Here is a 25,510-nt window from a genome sequence, read left to right as displayed (position 1 = left end):
CAGCCAGGCCTTGGGCTTGAGTTGAAAGTTCAGCTCAAACTTTCTCCCAAGGCTTGGCTGCTTCTAAGGTTCCTGCATCAGTGTTGCTCACACCATACTCTAGAGCAGGGGTCCCCAACCCCCGGGCCGCGGACCGGTGCCGGTCCGCGGCCTGTTAGGAACCGGGCCGCGAACCGACCCCTAGCACATCAAGCGGCGTGTCTCCGGCGGGGCCCCTGAGCCCCGCCCCCTCAGAGCCACGTGGTGAGGGGAGGGGCTGCGACCTCCGGGCTGAGCTCAGCTGCCTCCGCTCGGCGTGGAGCTCCCAGCCCCGCCCCCTCACCACGCGGCTCTGAGCGGGACGGAGCTCAGGCCCCGCCGGGGACACGCTGCAGCTGTCGGGCGAGGCGCTGAGGCTCCGGGTGAGGAGGGAGCCGGGGGTAAGAGGCTGGAGCCAGCGGGATTGGCTAAGGGGCAGGGAGTCCTGGGGACAGTCAGGGCACAGAGAGGGGGCGGAGGTTGGGGGGGCGGTCAGGGGCAGGGAATGGGGGTTGGATTCTGGGTGTTCCGGGGGGGGTCTGTCAGGACTCAGCGAGGGAGTGATAGGGGTTGGGACAGTCAGGGGACTGGGAGCAGGGGTGGGGTCCCAGGGTGGTGGGGGTCTCTGGGGGATGGTGAGGGGACAAGGAGCAGGATGGGTCGGGGATTCTGAGGGGGGCGGGCAGTCGGGGGGGCAGGACGTGGGTGGGGGTCAGATGGGGGCAGGGCTCCCACTAATTCTGCATTATGGTCAGTTGTATAATTATTTCATTATATATTACAATAATAATAGAAATAAAAGTACAAAAATAAATGTAATGCACTTGAATCGTCCCAAAACCATCCCACAGGTCCGCGGAAATTTTTTTTTCTACAAAACCGGTCCCTGGTGCCAAAAAGGTTGGGGACCGCTGCTCTAGAGCCTCTCTCTCTAGTCAGCCACTCTCACCTCCTTTATATCTGTGTGAGATTAAGCCATCTGCTTCAGTGTGTCACCAGAACCCAATTAACCCTTTATCAGCAGGAACAACCAAAGTGTTTAACAATGGAATATATTTGTTTTTAAAATAAATATATATATGAAATGCTTTTGGTTTTAAAAAAGGGCCAACTTTATATGTATATAAATTAAAAAGTTCTAAGGTTATATTTTCTAAAGTTTGTAATTGCTGTCTCTTATGGTAAAATGTCAGCATAGTTAACAGAAGCTGATAGCTCACAGAATCAGTCTGCTGAACTGCCCTTTGTGTTAGAAGACAGGGATTTTTCTATATTGTGGGTATATGTCATGAGTGAAATCAACAATATCCATATGGTGATCCACACAGGGAAGTCATTCAGAGTCTTTGGGGTTTTATTAATTAACAAGATAACGTTATCATCAAATCCACAGTCCAAAGATACAACAACTGTATTTTTACTCACTTTTCTTGTAAGATGAAAGTGATAATTCTCCACAGAGCTCATTAAAAATCCAAACAAGGTAGTAGATCTAAACTTTGCTCACAGATTGGTGGATAAAACTCGTGCTGCCAGGCTTGGGCTTACCGTGCTGTAAAAGAATCAGAACCAAATGGAAGAAGGAGTTTAAACAAGATTTTTGGGAAATAAGAGCTACCCTACATAAGGGTTGCTATGTGGGAGTATGAAGGAGTGTACTACCCATTTAAGGGACATACTGGAGCCGAGAGCCTGGGATGTAATCAAGGAGGCCCTGCCTTAGGGCTGGGCTGTATAAAAAGAAAGAGGAAGCTGACCAAGGGAGAAGGGAATGGAAGCTATGCAGAATACATGGGTTGTTTCCTCTCAGGTTCTAGACTACTCTAACTAGAAACCTTGTTTGTGATCATTAAGTTTGGGAGTTGAACTAGGGCCCTGATGCGAGGACTTTATGAACTGTGTACTGTGCTTTCTCCTGTCCTTAAACTGTATTAAAAGGGAATGTTCCATTTGTTAGTGAATGTTGATTTCTCCTTGCCCCAGCCCCTAGGCTGTTAAAATGAACTCATTGTTGCCCCAGCTGGGTGAAATTAAGGTGGGGAACACACACACAGGGCCACAAGGGGGTGCAAAGGGACTGTGAATGCCTTTACATGTGGTGCCTGAATAGGTACTTATGAACACCCTCCCATTAAGGAGGGATGAGAATGCAGATATGTGCCTACACTATCCTTGGATGTGAGATGTCTGAACTCTCAGACTGGTGAATAGATCAACAGCGACTAACCCAAAAGTTCTGGTCCCAGGCTTGGAGGGCATCCAGCAGCACATGGACAGGCCAGACCATCACAAACACCAAAAGGGAAGAACACATGCACTCCTGTGAATCAGGTGCATGGATCTAGGGCACTGAGATAACTGGGGAGGTCAGGACTATTAAGGATACTAGGACCCAGAGTGCAGACAAATGAACAGATACCTGAGGGATGCAGTTTTGGGCCAGGAAGAGTGATACACTGAGGATAACTTGTTTTAAGGTGTGGGGTAGTGGGGCAAGTTGGAAGATGCTGCCATCAAGAACTTGGTATTGAGGGGCTGTCACTATGAAGAAGTAAAAGATTGTATGTCTGGGCAAACCTGGGGTAGCTCCAGAAACAGGCACCAGGAGGCAAGCTTTTGAGAGGAGGCCAAAGGTCCTGGGAAACGGGTGGCACAGAGGCGCTGCTGGTGTTATTGAAGAGTTAGGTCACTTGCAGTCCTGGATGTAAACTCTCTTATGGAAACTGGCTGAGCAAGAGGAGTAAATCCAGCAATTATCAGAAAGACAGGAAGTGCTGGTTGCAGACAAGCAGAGAAGCCATTTGGTTGTGGCTATGCTGAGGAAACGAATCAAGACACTGGAAAGTGAGCATGGTGTTCTTCAGAGGAAGATCCAGGTTAGCCTCCAAGGGTACATCTACATAGCCCATGGCAGTGAGCCTCCTAGCCCAGGTAAACAGACTTGGGCTTCCGGTGCTCACGCTATCACACCAAAAATATCTGTCTAGACATTGTGGCTTGGGCTTTGACACCTAGGGAGGGGATGGGCTTCAGAGCCTGAGCTCCAGCCCAAGCTGCGTCTTCAAAACGCTGTCTACACAGCTATTTTCAGTGGCCTATCTTGAGCACCATGAGCCCAAGTTTCTCAAACTGGGCTTGGAGGCTTGCTGAGATGGGCTGTGTAGACATACCCCAAGAGCGCCTGCAGTTAGAGGAAGCTTCAGCACCTGTGTGAGCAGATGAAGGCTGTGAGATGGTCCAAATGAGGGAGACATTTACAGCTGATAAACATGACAAGTGCCAGGCAATGCACAAGAACGATGATTTGATGGTGGGACTGCCGATTCCCAGGGTCAAGAAGCACTGGCCCTAGAGAAGAAACAGTGCTGGACTTAGCTGCCAGAGGAGTAGAACAACAATGAGACAGTGAACAGCAAGAAAATAAATCTGCGGGTCAGCCAAGTAAATATCAGCTTTGAAAGAACAATGATGTCCAAGTACCAGTCTTCCCTCAAGGCCTTGGAAACCAGGATAGCCCCAATGGAAAAGCTAAGGGACACTGAGTCCAAGAAATTCCAGGCTGCCTGCCACCAGGATTCCAAGGTGGAAAAGGAATTATACAAGGGAAAAACCTTTCCAGAAGTTGGAACTAGAAGGGCTTAAACAAGCCCTATAAATAAAGAAGGAACAACCCCAGAATGAACTGCAGGACATGAGCAGGACAGCTAAAAGACTAGAAGAGTGTGTACCAAGACTTCCAAGCCTGCATCTTTAATTAGAGGAAAGTAACCAAGAAAATATGAAACTTGAGCAATAAAAGACTAGACTCCTGAAACAAGTTATGGCTTTGGAAGGCCTAAAGATGACTACTTTGGAGAGGACAGAGGTTTACCATTGGACCACTGGTATGTGCAATATGGAGGAAAGGAGACTGCTATCCATTCAGGAGTTTGGAATGGTGACTCTGATATTCTAGAAAATGGTTCAAGGGAACTGGGTATCAACAGGTGTGTACAATGGAAGCTACAGAAATGGCGATACCCTCTACAGCTGCTCAGCAAACTCATCAACTAATAAGCTGGAAAGAATTAGAAGAGGAGGTTACTGCAGCTGAGTGGAAGCCTTTGCAGAGAGGAACACCCTACAGGCCCAAGAAGAAGCAGCATTGCAGGAGCTGGAAGAGAGATGCTCCTCCAAGGACCATATCTTGGCTCAAGCCATAAAATGGGAGCAAGAGTTGGCCTGCTTGAGGGCAAAAGAAGAAAATGGTGAGCAACAGTAATTTGTGTTGGAGAGAGATCTGGAAGAGCTTCATGAGGAAATCCTCCGGCAGATCATCAAGGCTAAGGACAAGAAGGTAGCACTTCTTTAGGGCTGCCTTCTCCACCTCTAGAAAGGTATAAGCTTTGGGGGATGTCAAGTAAAAGATGGGCTGTGTGAGTCAGTGTATAAGTCCTCTGAAAGGAAAAGACTCCATGTTACTGATGCAGAAACACCTGTCCAGGAGAAAACCAAAGTAGAGAGAGAGAGAGAGAAACAAGGGCTCAGTCCTTAGCTGGAGGTCTGGAGACAGCACCACAGAGCCTTAACCAGAGTAGGGCTGAAACTGTCCATCCCCACAAGAGGAGAAAAATAAAGGTGATCCTCCAATTGATACTATCACACACAAAGTAGCTTGGGTGCAAGAGGATTGGAAATGGACAATTATAAGTCTGGAGAGTGTACAGAGAAAGATGTGGTCAGTAATAATTAGAAATCCTAACAGGGAGTTAGGCTGGATGAAAGACTACTTTAACTGCAAAGGTGTTCCTTTACATGTATCCTTTGAGGCTGCTCTTGAAGAGACGGGAGGCAGTCTTACTTCACTTAAGCAATGTGCAAGCCTGGTGTGTGTGTACCTCTGATACAGCTGGAGGACTTGCCTTACAAGGTATAGAGCTTGTTTTGAATTATGACATGTTGAACATTATGGGGGAGTTTGTGCATTGGGTGAGCAACAAAGAATGTTGGGGAATGCAACTCCAGGTCTAAATGAGAATAAAAATATGGCCAAGGGTCTTGAAGATTTCCTTGGGGCTGATAAGCAGGAAGTGCCCCCCTGGCTAGTGGAGATAGCTAGGCCAGCAACCTTTTTGAAGTCAGTTAGGATGATTGCCCTGATGTGCACATTTTGTTTGTGTGAAAGAGAGAATCAGCAGTGGTCAGCTTGGAAAGGCCTCTGAGGAGCCCAGTATACAATGCAGGTATGTTCATAGAATATCTGGGTTGGAAGGGATCTCAGGAGGTCATCTAGTCCAATCCCCTAACAGATTTTTGCCCCAGATCCCTAAATGGGCCCCCCCTCAAGGATTGAACTCACAACCCTGGGTTTAGCAGGCCAATGCGCAAACCACTGAGCTATCCCTCCCCCTCCTGTGTTCTTATTGTGTACCCTGTTTTTGGGGAAACCAAAGCTGCAGCCAGTGAACAGGCTGTGAGCAGGTGGTGATTGTGCCCGTTCAAGCTCAAGGAGACTGGCCTAACTAGGGACTTTGTGAACTTAAGTTTGGGCCCTGAGGACCTTATGAACTGGATAGTATACTTTCTTCTGCCCTGAAACTCTATTAAGAGAGGGACATGCCATTTTTAGTATGTGTTGGCTTCTTCTTGCCCTAGGCTATTAAAGCGAACCCATTGTGGCCCCAATTGGGGGAAATTAAGGTGGGGCACACCCACAATGCCCCATGGGGATGGGTCCTATTGTTGCACCATCCTTACTCCAAAAAGGAGCTTAACTACCTCTTATATTTTTCCGGCCTGAAGGGATGCTGTCATGCCCACAAACTTGAATGATTTTTCCCCCAACTGCCATCATAACTATTATATATGCTAAGAGAGACACTTGTAACACATAGCTGGATTTAAGATTCCTTTCTTTGTTTTAAAAATTATAGTTTAGTGTAATGAAAATAATGATGAAGCAGAGAATTGCAATGCAGACCCATATTATACCATATCCACAATCTAAGCCTAAATATATAAATTATTCCATTCTTCCAATATATTTATTTGTAATAAAGTTAAAAGGTGGTGCGACCTCATGTGGGGCACTGCTCCAAGCAACACTTGCAGTTGTACGAAGTGATTTTTCTTTTGTTTTGTTTTCTTCATGGCCAGGACTTTTAGAAGAACTTCATTCAGACGGCATTCTCTTCCCTCTAACTTTTAATTAAAACATAGAGCTCTTAATATGTATTTTCCCAACAAATTAAAAATGAAATTTCTAATCTGCAAAAGAATCACTATTTATATCCATTCCGCACCCACCAACACTAGAGCATGGGGAAAGGGCTATAGTTCTAACTCCACATGATGCTTTAAAAGAAAAAACAAAGATTTCTTAAAGGCATGAATGGATACAGTGCATTGAACACAAGGTGGTGCATGCATGTTATCACTGCTAGTCTTGGTGAAACAAGGTGACAGCTTTATGAAACTGATTAGAAAACTAGCTCTCTCCAATACCTATACCAGCTTCCATATTCAATCAAATAACCTCACTCTAACAATTTATCTATTTATTTGTTCTTTTTAATTTTTCGCAAGTATTCTGTTCCTTAACCAAAAACTCTAGGAAATTCAACACATTATAAGTGATTTCTCCCTAGAGTATGTTTTAACCATATGGCACAAGGAAATCAGCTTGTCGACACACTAATGTTAATACAGGCACACTGCACTTATGCATTCACAGCTACCGTACCTATTGGTGTAGGAAATCCTAAGACAGAGATGCTCAAAAAATCATTTTTGCCAATTGTTAAAGGATGATCCCGCTTCAGTGGAAGCATAGAACTATAGATGGTAGGTAGGATGGTAGTCCCTCACTACCTGACTCTCCTTGATGCTGCTCAGGAAATTGATTATATTCACATCCTCACCTCATTTTTATGGCTGCTCCCTGCACCGTGTTCCACCGGAAGGCAAAATACTTCTAGAGTCTGGTCAGCATATATTATATGAAAATACCTTATTGTTGGATCAGGATTGCTCTGGCATTTTAGCGGCTGATCTTATTTCCTGGCCCCAGTCACATGACATGTGTCAGCATTCCAATAAGTCAGGGTTTCTCAAACATCATTGCGCCACGTCCCCCTGCTGACAACATTTTACAACATGACCCTGGGGGGGGTGTGTGTGGTGTGTGACTGAACTCGCCTGAGCCCTGCTGCCCGGGGGGGAATGGGGGCAAAGTCCAAGCCCCACTGCCACAGGCATGTGTGGGGGTGGGGAGCCAAAAGCCAAGGGCTTCAGCCCCAGGCAGGGGGCCTGTAGCGTGAGGCCCTGCTGCCCAGGGCTGAAGCTGTTGGGCTTTGGCCCCAGGCAGTGAGGCTCGGGCTTTGGCCCCAGCAGGTCTAAGCTAGCCTTGGCAAGCCCACTAAAATGGGGTCATGACTCACTTTGGGGTCCTAACGCACAGTCTGAGAATCACTGCAATAGGTTATATACCTCACATGGCAGGAGTACTGATTCCACTGGCTTCTGTTACAGCCCCCTCTTTCAGAGGGAGTATGAGGCAAAGTTTGTTTCAGCAGGGGCTTGGCTTCCAGAATCCATGGATCTCAGAAGAGTTGCCTGAAGAAAATTGTCATTTACTCCTCACTGGTTTCAGGGCCCTCTTTCCCCTAGCTAATTTCTCTCAGGGTTCCTCCACCCCATCCCCCTTGCCTAAAAGCCCCCAGTCTGAAGGGAATTTCACTTAAAAGGCTGATATAGCCTCAGGTCGCATTAACTTTACAGGGTAGGTAAGTAGATTCTGCCCCCATGCCGTCTGCAGGACTAGTTGGAACGCCAATAACCATAGCACAGCCGGTACCTGATTCTTCAAAACTCCCATTGATTAATATGGTGCTAGATCAGGGACTTGCCCCCATCAGCCTGTTTCTAATTTATTATTTGTATTGTAGTATTGCCAGGACCCTTTTCTGCTAGACAATGTACAAATATAATAAAAAGCTAGTCCTTGCCCAAGAGTTTACAGTCTAAATTTCAGATGTGACAAGAAGTGGAGTGGAGAGAACAAGGGAACATCGATGCTGATATGAACAGTGGAATAAGCAACAGACCCAACACACTAGCCACCTAACTACTAAAAGATGTTCTTTCCTACATGTCAATGTCAGGGGCAATGACAGATGCATGCACTAGTGGACATGCCAAGGGCCAGGTGATCACATTCTTTGCACATTTGAGTAAGGAACATTATAGCCAAGCACTCAGAGATAGCGTTGGTGTTTAAATAACCTGAATCTTAGTGAGAATTATGCTAGTAGCTCCAGCAACAGAGATTTCCTCTCATCAACTTATCCCACCTCAAGAAAAATAAAGTATAGATGTAAATGTAATTTTTCTCTCTTAATTTCTAGGATCACCTGTGTTTTTTATTTAAGTTAAGCAGATCCTTTTACAAGTCCTTAGTACCTTTAAAGGTGCATACATAAAGAGAATGTTCCCTCTTGTCTTCTGATCCCATTGAATGGAAGTTTGTCTCTGAACTTCCCTGGAGGCAGGATGTCACCCTATGTAGTCTGTCAGATCTGTGACTCTTATTTTATTGGTCTCCATGTGCTTTTATTTTATACAGTTTTTATTAAAGGCAATGTTCTTCTGAAGAAACATTCATATAGTATACTAATCTTGTTCAGATATTGCTTGTGGTTAATGATAAATGTTGTGGTAATAAATTACAAAATAGTTGATCCTCAGAGGCCATAGAAACTACATTGATATACTAGATATCCCTCAGGTCACTTCACCAACTTTGAAAGCAGCAGAAACAAAGTGAATAGAAAGCACACTGAGAACCTGAAATTTTATAATATATAAAACACAAATCTGTGCTAGGTTTGCTCAGTTTTGTTACACAATAAATATGACATTTTTGTATGCCTGATTTATTTTTTTTCTTTTTCTTAACTTGGCTACTTTTGAACAGGGTAAACAGTAGTTGTCTTGTACTGTGCTCCGGTAGCCATGGAGTCAAAGTGAAGCCGTGCACGATGAAAGTCTTCAGTATTGAAAACCAGCATAAGGACAGTGTTTCTTTTTTTATCATTATTTATAAAACCGTGGGCCGACTTCTGCCTCCCTTACTCATACTGGTGCTGATTCTGAGCTTACTGACTGTGTAATAAATAGTTATTCCATTAAGCAGTGGTGTTACACTGGTGTGAAAGAGATCAAAAGCAGGCCAGTTGAACAGTACCTTATTCCCTAAGTAATCCCGCTGAAAATCATGGGACAGTTGAGGGAGTAAGAGACTACTCAACATGAGGAAAGATGGCAGAATCCAGCACTGAAATTTAACATAACATAAGGCAATAACCAGGAAGAATTCTAGTGTCTTTGTTAAGGCACAAACAATTGTTCTCATGACAAGATATATATATATTCTTCAAAAGAAGATAAAACAAGATATTTGTGTTGTTATAAAGTGGTAGCAAACCTATATCTGTGTGAAAATGTTAAAGAAAAGAAAGTATAAGCTATTACCATGTAAACATAGTTAAAATCTGGGGGAAGGAGAAAGGGGGGAAATTGGGGGCATATGAAAGAGTCAGATCACTACACTGTCAGGGCTCACATTTTACACATTTAGGCCCCAATCTTGTAAACACTTATGCATATGCTTAACTTGAAGCATTAAGGGCTTGTGTCATTAAAGTCAATGAAAGATTGGTTATTGACTTCAGGATCAAATCCATGAGTAGCCCCACTCATTTCAGTGGAACTACTCAGATATTTAAAGTTTCCCAGAGGTGTGTGCATGACATTTTGCAGGATCAGGGCCTTATAATTCATGAATCCATAATAGTTACTAATTCCTTTGTTTTAACATGAATTGTTCTGTTCACATTGCTGTTTAAGTTTCATGGCCTTATATCTTATCTCCAGTTTAATGGCTAAGGAATTGGCTACCACTCTGAAATTAGCTAGTCTGTATCCCTTGCTTTTCTGGGATTTAATTCTACTTGCCTTAAAAGCTTTTTTTGCCCCAGGCTTTCATACATTCCAACTGTTCACTTAGATGCTCTTATGAAGAGCTAACAAAAACAGTGATAGCAATATTTTATATCATTCTTGTTTTGCTTCATGGCAGGGAACTCTGAGGCAATCTAGAGGCAACTCTGAGGCAATCTGTGTGGTGGGGCAACCCCAAAGCTATGGACTCTGGAAGCTCTGGATCCCCAGCAGCCTGCCAGGGAAGCTGGCAGGACACCAGTCAGACAGAGTTCCTTCAGAAATCTGCTGGTGTTCTGGTGGAAGTGCATCAAAACTGACCTTTCAGTGAAACATTTTTGTTTTAATAAATCAGCATTTTCTGAGGGGGAAAAATTTTGGCATAAAATTCCTTACTGGCTCTCATAATGCGTATGTATGAGGAGACTGAATTGCAACCTTAATTCTGGCATTTCATAACATTTGAGTCTGTGACTGCTACCTTAATAATGCTCTTTTACTGTACTTTGTGTGTAATTTCCTAGGTTTTTAAAAAAGGAAACAATCCCGCCCGCCCCCCCCCCCCCAGGAATTCCATCATGTGGCATCATATTGACACCCACCTGGTTCATCAGTAGAGTTGGAAACTTTAGATCCACTGCACAGACCTCTGCCACTTGAGCTGATGGAGTAATTGTTAGAAGTAGTCAGTTGTCATCCTCCATGTGGATTGTAGACCAGTACCAAAAGGGGAATGAGGCTCATTTTGCTGACAGACCGCAGAGGAATAGCGAGGTTAATTCTGGGAGTGCGCTATAGTAGGCATACACCTTTCTGCCTGTCCTTCCCAAGTGTGACTCTTCTTGCCCCATCCCACCCAACCTCTTTCTATCCCAGTGTTCTCTTCTACACCCTGATTTCTTGACTATCCAGTCTCAGTCTCCACTTCCACTTCCAATCTCATTCTCTTTGCTCAATCACTCCTACTCTGGGTTTGTTGTCTGAGTCTCAGTCTCCATTCACTCCTTATCCCCAGTTTCCTTTCCCAGCTAGTCATAGTCCCCTCCTTCCTGAATCCTTGTCTGATCTGTCTCTCCCCATTCTCTCCTGGCTCAGGTCTCAGGCTTCTCATCCAATCTCAATCTTGCCTCAATCTCCTCCCCAGCTCCTTGTCCCAGTCTCCCTCCTTCTTTGGTCCTTGCCCTAGCACTTTGTCCAGTCAATCCCAGGTCTCCCTCCATCCTCCAGTTCAATGTCAGCTTTGTCTCCCTTTGTCTCCACCCCCACGCTGGTTCCTAGTCCCAATCTCTTTGTCCTGATAGGCCTAGTCTCCCCCAGCTCCTCATCCAATCTCAGTCATTCCTCCCCTACTCAATTGGCTCCCAGTCTCCCCCAACCCGCCCCATTACTCTCACTTCCTACCAGTCTCTCTGGACTGCCTGTTCCAGCTTCCTTGCTCTACCAGTCCCAGACTCCCCTTCCCCCTGCTTCCAGTTCCCACCCCACTTCCCAGTCTGTCTCCTTTCCCAAAGAGTCCCAGTCCCCCAATCCCCTCAACCCCAATTCCCAGTTGCAGCTTCTCTCCACACCCTCAAAGTCCCTGTTTCACCAGATTCCTTGTCTCAATTTACTCCATTCCCTCTTCCTGGTCTGGCTTTTGTTCCTTCAACATTCAAAACAGATGGCTTCTTCCTCCATTCTGCCTGGGTGTGAGCTGGGTTTGGGGAGTCAGTGAGAACACAGCAGAGACAGGCTCCCTGCTCTCAGTTCCAGTGCCTGGCCCTACGCTGGCCCAGAGCAGCTGTGAAGAGAAGGAGTGTGGCCAATCTCTCTGGGGGGAGGCACATGCACAGTCTGGTCAGCATTAGGACCTGTGAGTAGAGCATACACTTGCTCCATGGGGATGTCACATGTGCTTTATAGTCAGCGCTAGGAGCTGTGAGAGGCTTAAGCATGCTCAATGAGAATGGAATCAGATTTTAGCTGCTGAAATCTTAAAGTCTACTGAGCATGTGCAAACTGAGATTTTTCCAAATATAACTTTGGCCAAATTCAGGCAGATTTTCACAGGATGTCAAAAGGCACACCTCTGCCCAAAAGGGTACCACCTCTACCCCATTTCAAGCCCCTGATTCAGAGGATGGGTGAAATTTTACAACAATTTAGCCTGAGACTGACACCCAGCATGAAAAATTTCAACCCCAAACAGATAAAGTTTGGCAAAAAGTTATAAACAACAGAAAACAAGGTTTATAGTGGGAAGTTTTGGGCAACCTTAATAAGACGTGGTATGACCAGCCCTGCTTCTCATACAGGGGTGGGCAAACTGCAGCCTGTGGGCCTGATCTGGCCCAGGAGCCGTTTTAAGCCAGCCCATGAGCCACACCATGTGGTTTGGCCCTGCTCCAACTGGGTGCAGGTTTGGGGGCCCCACCAGGCGGCTCAGCCCCGCTCCGGTGCTCAGGCCAGAGCACTGGGTTGGGGCCGCACCATTCAGCTTGGCTCCACTCTGGTACTCCGGCCAGGGTGCTGGGTCGGGGCCGCACCATGCAGCTCCCAGAAGCCACGGCATGGCCACACTCCGGCTCCTACATGCTCCAATGGGAGCTGCAGGGGTGTTGCCTGCGGATGAGGCAGTGTGCAGAGCCACCTGGCTGCGCCTCCACATAGGAGCCGGAGAGGGACATGCCAATGTTTCTGGGAGCTGCTTGAGGTAAGCGCCACTCAGAGCCTGCACCCCCTGAGCCTCTCCCCATGATCCAGCTCCCTGCCCCACCTCTGATCCCCCACCCTCTCTCCAAACCCCTCAATCCCAGCCCAGAGCACCCTCTGGCACCCCAAACCTCTCATTCCCAGCCCCGCCCCAGAGCCTGCACCCCCAGCCAGAACATGCACTCCTTCCTGCACCCCTGCCCCAGCCTCGCTCCCCCTCCCGCCCTCCGAACCCCTCGGTCCCAGCCCAGAGCACCCTCCTACACCCCAAACTCCTCATCCCCAGCCCAACCCCAGGGCCCGCACCCCCACCCCAATTTTGTGAGCATTCATGGCCCACCATACAATTTCTATTCCTTGATGTGGCCCTTGGGCCAAAAAGTTTGTCCACCCCCTGCTCTAATATTACACATGGAATATAGGCATTATACTTACAGTCAAAGGCATGATCTGGATTGTTACAAAAAGTATAAATCATTATTGAAACTCATGACCAGCACACATCTTTTCAGGGACAAATCTCTGCAAATTAGTAGGAGCTGCACAACAGAGGGAGACAGCAGAAGTTATTCAGGATAGAGGAGGTGAGGCAGCAGAAGTTATCCAGGATAGAGGAGGCGAGGCAGGGGCTTGGAAAGAGGGAAAGGAAAAGTGTATCAGGAATGGAAATGAAGGAGAAGTGTTGCCTAGTGAATATGGCACTGGACTGGAACTCAGAAAACCAAGGCTCTATTCCTGGTTCTGCTACAGGCCTGCTGGGAGACCTTGGGCAAGTCACTTCACCACTCGTTGCCTCAGTTTTCCCATCTATAGAATACTGACTTCCTTCGTAAAGTGCTTTGAGATCTACTGATGAAAAGTGCTATATGCGAGTTAGATATCATTATTATTATTATTTATTTGCCTGGATGTCAAGCTGTCCTGCAGCAACTTAAGAGTATGACTATCAGCCACAAGGCTGACTGTTAGAAACAGGGCACTAATACCAAATTGGTTGTGAGTTATAAATACTTGGTTGATGAAATCTAAGTTAAGTGTAAACTCCTCAGACAGTCTAACAGTCTAACCTTGGAGTCACACATAGACCCCTTGGATACTCTGATCTGTCTCACCACCCAGGTGAGCCAACCTTTGTGAAAATTGGCCCCTTACACCAAGAATCATAACAATATACAGGTCACTCCCAGTCCCAATGGACTAATCGCTTACCCAGGTCTATTGCACCTTATATTTCACACCAAAGACAACTCTTGTAAGCCACTCCTATAATATACTACATACAGATTTATTAACTAGGAAAACGAAATAAGAGTTATTTACAAGGTTAATGCAGATACACAGATGCGTTGCAATCTTAAATTTCAAATGGTAATAGACGCTTTTGAAAGGGCTAACCCAGACTAAGCACAAGGGTTCTCTTGCTTATGCCTAAAAAACCTTGTGCCTCAGAGTCCAAGCAGCATAGAGATCCAATTCCTTTTTCTTAGGGGTTTTTATTCTCTTCCCCCTATATGTTCTGCGCTGCAAACTTAGCTAATGGGAAGAATCCATTTGCATGACTCATCTTCATGAGTGGGGCGGAACAGGAGAGCAGCAAAGACTTTTGTCCTCTTTAAATGTTCCACAATAGTGCATCGGTTGTTGATGGGCCTTCCCTGTTGGGCAGGACATAACACTGTCTTCTGGAGACCAGCACTGCACACTAGTTAATGTCTCTCTCCTGTCCGGTGATTTACAATGTCACAGAGGCTTATAATATAAATGCTTAAATATTACCTTACAACATGGGATACAGCTACTATAAGTGAGATTAATGCATGCAACAACTCAAATATTTAATAAAGTATAAGCACTAAACAAAGTCTTATAATGCTAATACCTATTTTAACAATACTAACACACAACTGGAGTCAGTCTGGTGCCCCTATGTATTTATCAGTGTTCAGTTTAGACACAGGGACCTTGGCATAAGCTGGCACCTGATCTGACAGCATTACACTGGAGTCTAAGCAAAGTAAGAAGAAACAATAGTAAAAAACCCAAACAGGGTGAGGAGTACTGAAGTGAGATATTTGAGATACATATCCTCCAGCTGTAGCTGTAGAACTGGTATTTCAGGTCTGATACTTGGTACAGTAGCAAAGGGACTGACTTTCTAGTGTCCTCCAGCTGTCCACATTTAAAAACATGCTTTAGATAGATCACAGGGCATTGCATATTTTGATGTTAATAATTACAAATGTTCCAGAGCATGTTCCTCCTGGCCTGCCTAGGAGATGCTTTGGTTACTTAATCAACTTGAAGTGTATCCATTTACCAAATATTGGAGGGTGTGGTGATACACAAGCATATCTTTTCTACACTGTGTGGGTGCTGAGGCTTAGAGGAGGGAAACTAACGGCAGCTGACTACTCTTCCATGTAAGAATTTGGTCCTCTCAAAGGAGATTCCACTCAAGTCCTTATCTCGCTCTTATTGTAGTCATTGGCAATTTTGTCATGGATGTGAGCTGGAGCAGGAATTAGACTCCTCCAGTCAGCATTTCCAGTTCCAGAACAATCTGTTTGATTAGTCAATATTTTCATCATAATTTAGGAGGATTTCAAAAAATGCACTGAGCTGAAGCCATTTGTAGTCCTCAGCTGAATAGTCCTACACCAAATAATGCTGCCCCCATTCTCAAATGGCAGCTTTTGCTACTGCATGAAATGCAGTGCTTTTGCAGGTAAGCCTAGAAACACCACTTCAGGGACAGATCTGAATGAAAATGAAGATTCTTCAACCAGCCAGGCCCTCTCAGAGGTCCAGAGAGGCCTGGGCCACTTCCAGCTTTTGAGGCCCTTAGCCATAATAAAAATAAAAATGGCGACACATGAAAACAAAATAAGGCACCAAAACAAGAGTGAGACATACCGGTAATTTGAATATTTTTTTAACAAATGCTTTTCTAGCCTTTTTCTGTGCAAATGCACTAATTATTGAGGAAAAATCTAGCTTTCGTGCAATGTCACAATTGATATTAAGCATAGCGAGCCCATTCAAATGCTCTTGTCCCATAGTTGAACGGTGATAGTTCTTTACCTGCTTCAACACATTGAAGATGTGTTCACCTGAAGCTACTGATGCAGGCAAACTGACAAAAATACACAATGCAATTGTGATATTAGGAAACACCCCAAAGAGTCCAAGTTTGAGTATTTCTTGAAGCAATTCCTTTGGCTTGCAATCCAATTTAAAGTGCGTGGAATATATTCATTTGAGGAAGATGACCTTGTCACTGAGATCTTTTGAGATTTCTTTGTTGTACTGTTGCTGAAATTGTTCAGCTGCAGAAAGTAGATCTTCATTACTCAGTCTGTTGAACTGCCAAAGAAACCCAAAAAGGGTAAAAGCAGCAAAGAATCCTGTGGCACCTTATAGACTAACAGACGTTTTGGAGCATGAGCTTTTGTGGGTGAATACCCACTTCGTCGGATGCAAGTAGTGGAAATTTCCAGGGGCAGGTATATATATGCAAGCCCCTGGAAATTTCCACTACTTGCATCCGACGAAGTGGGTGTTCACCCACAAAAGCTCATGCTCCAAAACGTCTGTTAGTCTATAAGGTGACACAGGATTCTTTGCTGCTTTTACAGATCCAGACTTACACGGCTACCCCTCTGATACCAAAAAGGGTACAAATTAGTCGCAATGACTCAAATCGACGTGTAAGACCTGTTTGAATAGAGTCAATGATAAAAAGGAAGACATTGACCCTATAGTGCTGCTCGGCATCGGATTCAGTAGATACGTTGTGTTTGGTGGAGATCTCAGATGAAATGCCAATAGTCTGTGCTACTAATTTGAACTCAGTCAGGATCACATCCCATTGTTCATGAATCTGTTGAATGTCATTGATGAGACTTTCAATGTTATCCCTCTGAATATCAAGTGTAGCATTGTGTTCTTCAATTACCAGATTCATTTGGTGGATCATTGTAAGTAGCATCATCCACAAAGATGACATCAGAATGCATTTGAATTTGGACATGTGCTTCTGAATAGACTGAAGTTCACTTTGAGCCTGTGCAGTGAGATTGAGAGATTCAAGCTCATTTAAAGCCTTTCTCACTGAATTCAGATGCTGTGCAACTGGTTGAACACGATCAATCCCTGCAGACCATTTAGTTTTGGACATCCCATGCAGTGAAACAGGAAGATATTGCTTCAGAATTCCCCCCTTTGTGGACTGCTACTGAAGAGATTGTACATTTGCTGAACAGTTCCAAAGTAAGTAATTGCCTCCGTGCATGATTCAGCACAGTCAACACCTACAAGGTTTAGTGTGTGGTTTCCACAGCTGGAGAAAATACAGTTTGAATTATGCTCAAGCAGGACTGCTTGTACACCTTTGTACTTCCCAGCCATATTAGATCCATTGTCATAGGCTTGACCAATGCAGACTTGGAAATCTAACTTAAAACCTTCTAGAATTGCTAGTACTCTAGCAGCAATTTCTTTTCCAGTTTTTCTTGTGAAATTATCAAACAAAATAAATTTTTTAGCTGTCTACAATCTTAACGTAAGAAATAACTATAGTAGTCTGTTCCTTATGAGAACAATCTGGAGTGGCATCAACAATGATTGAAAAATATTTGGCATTTAGAATCTCATTGAGAATTGTTGTTTGTACGAATGACCCACATAGCTCAATAAACTCATTTTGTTCTATGCGTGTGGAGAGATAATGGACTTGCATGTGCTTTTGACTCTCTTCTGATTCTCGAACATGTTTAACATGCTCTGATAAAAGTGGGTCATATTTGCTAAGGAGCTCAACTATGCCTAAAAGTTTCCATTTGCACGATCACCAATATGTTGACTAGAACCAAAGAAAGCCAATCTCCGCTCAGAAAGAAAAAGGATGACATTCAGGATGCGCTCAAGAAGGTTTTTTTCCCAGTTATTAATTTCTGTAGAGAGTTCAGTCAAGAGTAAATTCTTAACTGAACTTTCAGCTGATGCTGCCGTACTGGCTGATTTCCACGCAACATAGGTTTTTTTTGTGTGACGTTGAACTCTCATGTGATAGTATTTGGTCTTGCAACTTCCTCCAACCTCTGTTGATACTCCATCCTGATTGATCAGAGAGAACTGATGCATTTGCAGCACTTTTGTTCAAAATGAAGCAGAGTGCATAGTACAGAGATTGTTTTTCCATACTCCAGCATAACCAGTCTCCTGTGCAGGTCTCACTATTTGGAAGATTTTTTGTCAGCAGACGAGTAGGGAAAGCATGATTATCAGCATCTCGTGGAATGTTACTTGGAATTTCAGAACAACTACACCTCTACTTCGATATAACGCTGTCCTTGGGAGCCAAAAAATCTTACCGCGTTATAGATGAAACCGCGTTATATCGAACTTGCTTTGATCTGCCGGAGTGCGCAGTCCTGCCCCCCCGGAGCACTGCTTTACCGCGTTGTATCAGAATTTGTGTTATATTGGGTCACGTTATATCGGGGTAGAGGTGTAATTTGAAGAAAAGATTGCATTTGGGCAGCATTGCTCTTGTCAATAATTCCAATGTCAGTCACAGTTGAACCTGTAGTACTCATGAACTGCTCTTGCTGTGTAAGATCTAAATCTTACTGTTGCTCTTGAATTTCTTGATCGTACACAGGATCTTCTGCTGCATCTGTTACTGTTGGCACAGCTCCTTCTTGACTACTGTCCTCATGTTCAAGTATTGGCATTGAAATATCACCTGTTGCAGTTGTGGAGTTTTCATTATCTGTAGCATTGTTTGTTGGGTAAGGTGTGTTTTCCAGTGGTTTGAGAAATGAAGTTATTGGCTTTGAGCTCTTAGTTGCTGCTTCACTCTGTTGTTTTTGCCATCTCTTGCTTGCACCACTTTCAAATCTCCTCTTCATAGTGATCTATCTGGTCAATATGTAGCCTATCCACACTTGAAATATTCTGCTGTAAATAAGTAGCTTATCTACACTTAAAATCTTCTGTTGTAAACATGTACACAAATGCTGAAAAGACTTAAAACAAAGGAATACTAATTAAGAACACAACATGAAACAGTCAGACAGGTTATGATCCTTATCACTGAATCCTCAAGCGCGCAAGGTATAATATAACAGGCTGAGCTGAAGACAAAGGGATGACATATATAGTAAACACAGACACGGATACAGACAGAAGGATAATGGCCAAAAATTTCAAAGGTGTGTCCTCACGAAACTCACTGTACAAGATTGTCCCCACAAATTTTCACCTTGAATCTGGGCCTATAGCCTACGAAAGCATATGATGATGGCCAAGCTACCCAGCTAGGGCTCAACCAACCAACCAGTCACCTCTCTTAGCTACCATGTGAAGATAATAATGAGGAATTCTCACTTATAAATAATTCCTTAGTCAACTAGATGTAAAACTATAAAGACATTAAAATGTAACAATTCTCTACCTTTCAACATGCACATGATCCAGCACCAGCCACGAATAGTGGTTTGTTTAATCAGCTGATCTGAGAGGACACATTCATCACGGTCTAATCTTGTGCCATCAGAACTGATATATTTTTATTAATATTTATGAACATTTTAACTCTTTAATATGACCAAATCTATACAGTTAACAAAAAATCATGTCTTTTACCAAATCACATCTCTTATTTGCTTAAATTTGCAGCTCTAAGCTGAGAGAGTGTGTCACATTTTGCTCTGATAGGGATGCGCATAAAAACAAGTTGTGAAACGTATCAAATGCCAAAAAATTAACAAGTTTCTAAATTTGAGGCCCCCTTTGAGCTTGAGATGCAGGCCAAATGGCCCTCCTGGCTCCCCCCCCCCACCCCACACAATTGGCCCTGCAACCAGCTCAATAGTACAATCTCTATATTTATTTAGTAAGGATGTGAATGGGTTGCTGTGAAAGTAACTTAAAATGACAGGCTCTGACTGCCAGGCAATGCAGTTTATATTAGGTCACTGACATCCTTAGTATTTGAGACAAATACTAGATTCATTGGTGGATCTTTCAATGGAAGGATAATATGCAAAAAGCAGCTCTGTCAAAATGACTTTACTACTGATCATTTTATAACAGGCATAGAACTTGAAATCTAGTTTATTAATTAAATCATATCAACAAACATTCTGAAGAAACCAGCCTTGCTGAAATATGTTCCACTTAAACCAGATAAAGAACATGACAAACATTTTTATGGTATGTTTTAAGCCAAATTACCTATAAAGGATACTATTTGTCATTTTTCAAAATATTCTGAATACATTTTCTCTGTATCTTGCCTCACTGACTATGGCCTATCGGAGCATTTGTAAAACTGAACTATGTAAGAGAAAATTAAAAAAAAAAATCCCAAACACACAAAAACACATCTGGACAACAGTGGAAATGCCCTTATATCCTGAACATATTATCTAGCCTATCAAATAACAGAGTGAAGGACACCTGCTCAATTCTACTACTAATTCTTCCACATTTACACTTTTTGTAGGATTCCTTTTTGATTTTCAGCTAATTAAAGAGCTCCAGATGGAGCCATATTGGCCTCTTTCTATTCTTCCTATCTTTTCTTCTTCAGGATAGTTTGCAGTTGTGCCTTTAATATTGTCTCCTTGAGAAACTGCCATTTCTCCTGAACTGCATTATCCCTTAGACTTTCTTCCCATAAGATCTTACTTACCAGTTCTCTGAGTTTGCTAAAGTATACTTTTTCAAAGTCCATTGTCCTCATTCTGCTGCTCTCACTCCTTCCTTTCATTAGACTCATTAAATCTATCATTTCATGATCACTTTCACCCAAATTGCCTTCCACCTTCAGATTTGCAACTAATTATTCTCACTGTAAGTCAGAATTAAGACTAAAATGGCTGTCCACCGGTTACTTCTTCCACTTTCTGGAACAAAAAGGTGTCCCCAATACTTTGCAAGACCTTACTGGAGATTGTGTTTTTTGCCATATTACTTTTCCAACAGATGTCTCAATAGTTGAAATCTCTCTTTACTACCAGGTCTTGTGTTTTGAATATTTCTAAAAATTGTTCTAAAAATGCCCCATCCACATCTTCTTCCTGATTTGGTGGTCTATCGTAGACTCCTCACAGGATGTTACCCCTTTTATCTTTTTATTTTTTATCTCAGAGTCTAAACTGGTCTGTCTCCCACCTGCTTCTGGACCTCAGAACAAGTATATATATTTTTGATGTATAATGAAATGCCTCCTTCTTTTTTACTCTGCTTGTCCTTTCTGAACTAGCTACCCCCCATACCAATATTCCAGTAATGAGATTTATCCCATCAAGTCTCTGTGATGCCAATTAAGTCACAATTTTAGCTTATATACTAATACTATCAGTTCTTCCTATTTATTCACTGTCCTACATGCCTTTGTGTATAGATATGTAAGATGTTGATCAGATTCCCCCACTGATTTCCCCCTAGTTGCTCCTATGACCCTATTGTAATTTTCCATGTCCCCCCTCCCCAAATCTAACCCTCTGTTAAAGTTGTCTTTTTGTATACACCTCTACCCCGATATAACGCTGTCCTCAGGAGCCAAAAAATCTTACCGTGTTATAGGTGAAACCGTGTTATATCGAACTTGCTTTGATCTGCTGGAGTGCACAGCCCCACCCCCCGAGAGCGCTGCTTTACTACATTATATCCGAATTCATGTTATATCGGATCACGTTATATCGGGGTAGAGGTGTACTTTTTCCTGTGGTTTTTGTTACCTGCCTCTTTGAACCTAGTTTAAAACTCTCCTCACTAGGTTGGCAAGTCAGTGACTCCATCTCCTTCCAGAACACTTTCTTCATGGAACAGCATCCTATGGTTGAGGAAGCCAAAGCCCTCATATTGACACCATCTATTCAGCCATGAACTCATCTTCAGAAGTGCATGTCTCTGAAGGATGGAAAGGAGCAAAACCTGTATCCGCAACTCCTCCACCCTTGATCCCAGAGCCTTGTAGTCCCTGCTGATCTGCTCATGATACTTCCAGGTCTGACCCTTAGTGCCCATGTGAATGAGTAGCATAGGGTAGTGATCAGAGGGAAGGATGAGCCTCAGCAATCTTTCCATAATGTCTCAGATGCAGGCTCCAGGCAGGCAGCTCACCTCCCAAGATGATATGTCAGGTTGGGAGATGGATGCCTCCGTTTCCCTCAAAAGGGAGTCCTCACCATCAGCTCACTATATCTCCACCTCTTGGGTGTGGTGGCCATGAGCTTTCAAGCCTTGGGGGTGAGTGGCTTTTTCTCCTCAGCCAGTGGAGTCTGCTCATCACCTTCTGTTTCCAGTACAGAAGAATGGTTCTTCACCTTGATGAATGGGGGACCTGGGTGTGGGGGTAAAGTGCTGTCTACTCCCTGAGGTGGCCAGCAGCCAGTTCCTCCTCTGCTGCTGCTGTAGTCATCTATAGTCAGCCAGCATCCTCCATCCCAGATGTCTCCATGTGTGTCCTGTTAGTGAAGTCCTCACACTACACAGGCAAGCCACCTCCTCCTGCACTTCTCTTACCTGCTTCCTAAGGGACTCCTCCAACAGACACCTCTCACATGGGGTGGTTCCCCTGCATGGCTTTCATTGGCAGTGACATGCAGCCTGCATTCCCAGCAAGACCAGGGCCTGTATGGAAGCCTCCAGGGCAGATGCGATGCATGGGGGACACATGGGGTCACATGCTCTCTCTCCCTCCGCCCCGATTTCTCAGGATGCCTCTTGCCAGGATTCCCAAGAGCAAGGAGGCAGCAGCTCTCACTGGGAGCAGCTGGCTGAGCCTCCTCCCTCTTCCCTCTGCCTCTGCTTCATGGGGTTGCTTCTCCTTCTTGCTGCTGGAGTCCCAGCGCTTCCTGCTGCCTGCTTTGCAGACTGCCTGCTGAGGTGAGTCAGGAGGTGGTGGCAGAGCCAGTGCACTAACCACAGTTATGTATTGCCTCTGCTCAAGGGTCAGGATGCCTGTCTGATGGAGGCCACCACAGGTGCAGGTTGAGTCAGCTAGCAGCGGTGTTGGTGACATGCTGTTTTTCCTTGTGGAGTACCTGCAAGATAAGGAAACAGAAAATGACAAACAACCCTACCTCCCTGCCTTCTTCTGCTGGCGAACACAGCTAGCTAATGCTTTAGTCTCCCAGCTGTCGTTGTCTCACCAGTCACAGGCAGCCAGCATGCTTTTTGAAAACTAGGATCCACACACAGCTGGAATGGGTGACTCAACCCCTCTCACTCAGCCACCTCTAATCACTGTCCTATCCAATCACAAGCTGCACTGCTCTCACTTCCAAGGGCCCCCTGCTAGAAAGCAGGTGCGAATATGCCTAACTTCAGAATACCTTAACCCAGACAGTCAGCAACCAACCTAGATTCCAAAACGCAGCCAATGCAGCAACCAGCCCAGAGTCCTACCAAACTCAATGGCAAGCTCCAAGCACAGAGAGTGCTCCTCTTTTGTCCCCCAAAGGTAATCAACAGCAATAAGACAGAAGTGCCCCAGAGATACCAGTTAGGTACCTTCCTTAGTCTCCCAGCTGCCTTCATCTCGCCAGCCATTGGAAGCCTACATATTTTTTTAAGTCTTGGCCCCACACCCAGCTAGAATGGGTGATTCAACCCCTCTCATTCATCTGCCTCTACTCATTGGCCTTTCCAATCACATGCTGCACTGCTCTCACTTCAAAGGACCCTCTGGTATATATATTTCATATACATATTAAAAACTCTGTGTGATTTTAACTATAGAGCTGTGACCTGCTCCTCAATAATAAATAAATGTAACATTACAGTGAAGTCCTCTTAAATCTCTTTCAGAGTTTTGGTGATATGCTTTAATTAACTTGTGTTTTTATTCACAGATCAGTTGTGGCATTTCAAATATTAGAAAAAACACACTGAAATTCATGTACAAAAACCTCATACCTACTACACTTGACTAGGAAGGATAGGTCCCAGGTCTTGCAGCACTCCGTGTTCACTGAAGAACTGTTGTTCTGGATGCAGTCAATAACAAGCAGAAGAACAGTGCTGAGCTGCTAATCCAGCAGTCTTTGGAAGAAATATATAAAAGTGCTGGTGACATTTTCATAAGAGTTCATAGAAGTGATCTGGGCAGGGCTGTGAAAAATTTTCATCAGGAACACAGAGCCCACTTGAACCAGGTTTCAGTGTCCATTTTCCATCGCAAGCCACAGTCCAGGTTCACACAAGGCTCTTGAAGTTGGACTGAAGTTCTAGTTTCTTTGCAAACTTGTTCACCAACCCCTTTCCTCACCAACGCCCCTCTTCCCACAACCCTGCCATTAACTCTATCGGCATGCAGAGGAAATAACGGGATATCCCCACAACAAAGGCCCCCACAGAGGCCTCACCTCATTATCTTACACAGCCCCCACAATCGCTTTCCTTAGATTTGAACTATGATGGGTGGCAAGTCAGGTGGCCCACCACATATTGCCCTCCCATTTTAACAAGAGTGACTAATTTGCTTGCTTCCACTTTCTAAACATTTTGGTGGGGAATTCATAGATTCATAGTTTTTAAGGCCAGAGGGACCATTACAGAATCTAGTCTGACCACCTATATCTCACAGTCCATAGCATTTCATGCAGTTACCCTATACTGAACCCAGTAACTCCCTGTACCACTAGTAGGGATAATGCAAGGACCCAGGGGATGCATCTTGTGCCTTTGTATTTTGTGCCTCTGGGGGCCAGTTTGGCACTAATCAGGTTAGGGAAATTCTGAGGGCAGCCCTTGGTCCTGCCTCACTGCAAGGGGATGGAGTGGATCACCTTCTGAGATCCCTTCCAGCCCTACATTTCTGATTTCTGTGATTCTAACTTGTGCTGCCTCCTCATGCTCTTTGCCTACCCCAGAAAGCCCTCTGCATTGAGTGCTCATGTGGCAGGCTTGGACCACCAGGTTATGTGCTTAACGGAAAGGTCCCCGGTGCAGTAGTATTCACCAGGAGAGCCTTATATCCACCCTATGGCTTCTCTGTGCTGGTGTAACTGGTACAAAGACTCCATCATGTAACTATGAATCAGAGCCTTACGGAGCAGTTGGCTTGCCTACTTCCCCATCATCCATCCTTGAACTGGGCATTGTGTAGCTAAAGCATGGATCTCTGTCTCCTTCTCCCCACAGTTCCACACAGAAATCTTCAGGTGGATTGTCCCCTGCTCACTCTTCCATCCTATACATTGGGACTGGCTTCAAACTCAAACATTTGCCTCTGCTGACTCATATTTTATAGGTTTGTTCCTGAGAAACTCCACCCCCATTTGCCAGGGTTTCTAAAGCCTGGAGGGGGGGGGGGGAGCCCTTTGGCAAAAATGCAAGATGAAGGTCATTTTAGTGTATTCAGCAATCCCCTCCATGACTGCAAATTGCAGGCGATTTCATACGGAGATCTTAGGCAGGATAGGCTGTCTTTAGTTAGCCTGGGAACTAGAGAGCCAGGGAGAACTACAGAGTCCATTCTGCATCCAACAGCCAAATTAAAGAACCCTCTTTATATTTGTGATAGCCAAGCATCTCTCTCTCTTTCTCTTGCATGAGTTTTGCTATAGTCAGGACATGTGGGTTCTATTTCCAGTTCTAGCAGGACTTCCTTTATGACCTTTGGACAAGTAACAACTTCGTTTCCCTTTCCATGAAATGAGGATAATAATACTTCCCTACCTCAACAGGGAGTTCAAACTTAATCCATTATTCGTGCCTTGGGATCCTTGGACAGGAGGCACTATGTAAATGCTTGTAGCTATAATTAGTATTCCCTGGGCTGAGATCCCCTCTCTCTTTGCTTAGT

At 44.4% G+C, this 25,510-nt stretch overlaps 1 long non-coding RNA gene across 2 annotated transcripts in view; it reads left to right on the top strand.

The window, feature by feature from the left end:
• LOC120401426 overlaps positions 1 to 23,381 on the top strand; it is a 29,616-nt gene extending 6,235 nt beyond the window's left edge. The window contains exons 2-4 of one of the 2 annotated variants that reach the window (XR_005596443.1): positions 16,808 to 16,956; positions 18,350 to 18,479; positions 21,476 to 23,381. This is a non-coding gene — a long non-coding RNA (uncharacterized LOC120401426). Of the gene's footprint in view, positions 1 to 16,807; positions 16,957 to 18,349; positions 18,485 to 21,475 lie in introns of both variants that reach the window. The other variant, XR_005596442.1, reaches the window with a different exon arrangement.
• The last annotated feature ends 2,129 nt before the right edge of the window (positions 23,382 to 25,510 follow it).

This window comes from Mauremys reevesii, linkage group 3 (genome assembly GCF_016161935.1).
Source record: "Mauremys reevesii isolate NIE-2019 linkage group 3, ASM1616193v1, whole genome shotgun sequence".
Taxonomy (NCBI): domain Eukaryota; kingdom Metazoa; phylum Chordata; order Testudines; family Geoemydidae; genus Mauremys; species Mauremys reevesii.
Note: the sequence above shows the minus strand (reverse complement) of the source record. Positions and strands in the feature narration are given on the sequence as shown.